The sequence below is a fragment of the Papaver somniferum genome, unplaced genomic scaffold (genome assembly GCF_003573695.1).
Source record: "Papaver somniferum cultivar HN1 unplaced genomic scaffold, ASM357369v1 unplaced-scaffold_18576, whole genome shotgun sequence".
NCBI classification, from domain to species: domain Eukaryota; kingdom Viridiplantae; phylum Streptophyta; class Magnoliopsida; order Ranunculales; family Papaveraceae; genus Papaver; species Papaver somniferum.
This window is the reverse complement of record NW_020628348.1, coordinates 1-758: the sequence shown is the minus strand read 5'-3', so window position 1 is coordinate 758 and position 758 is coordinate 1. Positions and strand designations below refer to the sequence as shown.

The 758-nt window shown below is 27.4% G+C and overlaps 1 long non-coding RNA gene across 1 annotated transcript; it reads left to right on the top strand.

Annotated features, from left to right (window-relative positions):
* Window positions 1-179: 179 nt before the first annotated feature.
* Window positions 180-559, top strand: LOC113338194. The gene is made up of 2 exons (XR_003354664.1): window positions 180-249; window positions 389-559. It is a non-coding gene; the product is annotated as an uncharacterized LOC113338194 (long non-coding RNA).
* The last annotated feature ends 199 nt before the right edge of the window (window positions 560-758 follow it).

Here is a 758-nt window from a genome sequence, read left to right as displayed (position 1 = left end):
TTTTTTTTTTTTTTTTTTTTTTTTTTTTTTTTTTTTTTTTTTTTTTTTTTTTTTTTGAAACAATAGATTTCTAGGGTTTCGATTTAAAGATTGAGAATAAGTTTTTATATCTGAGAGTATAATATTGTAGATAAACAATTCGATTGATAGATGCTTCATTTTTATTTTTATGTGTTTGTTTTAGGGTCTGGAACTGATTTACTCAGAAATATTCAGGGAGTTCTTTCTTCATTTTAGTGATTTTCTCTTGTAAGTTCTTAATCTGTTCTCAATCTATAACTTTTCATAAATTTTCTTTTTGTTTTCAATTTTATATATTTTGACTTGATTTATTGGTTCAATTTTTTGGTTTCGGTTTTTGATTTTATCCTATTTTTATAAATGGCAGAAGGGTCTTCTTCAATTTTCAGAAATGGAGATGGAATAATAGTTCCTGCTGCAGATGAAGAGGTATAAGCTGCTCCAGAGGCTACTAAGAAAGTAATTTGAAATTGTAATGAATTCCTATTCTCTGTTAAATCAGCGGGTATTTGAAATTGCAATTCTCTTTGTGAAGGAATCTGATGTTAATATTTGTTTTTACTTATACGTGCTATGTTCCTGGTGCATATCCATCAGCAGCTTATTATAATTCAGGTAAACTTTGTTTCTTCTATTGCTATTGTAAGGATAAGAAAATAAAAAGACATCAGTTTGTGTCAGTAAAAATAAGGAGGGAAACTCGTTGAGCTGGTGAAGTAAATGCCTACTTTTTTTTT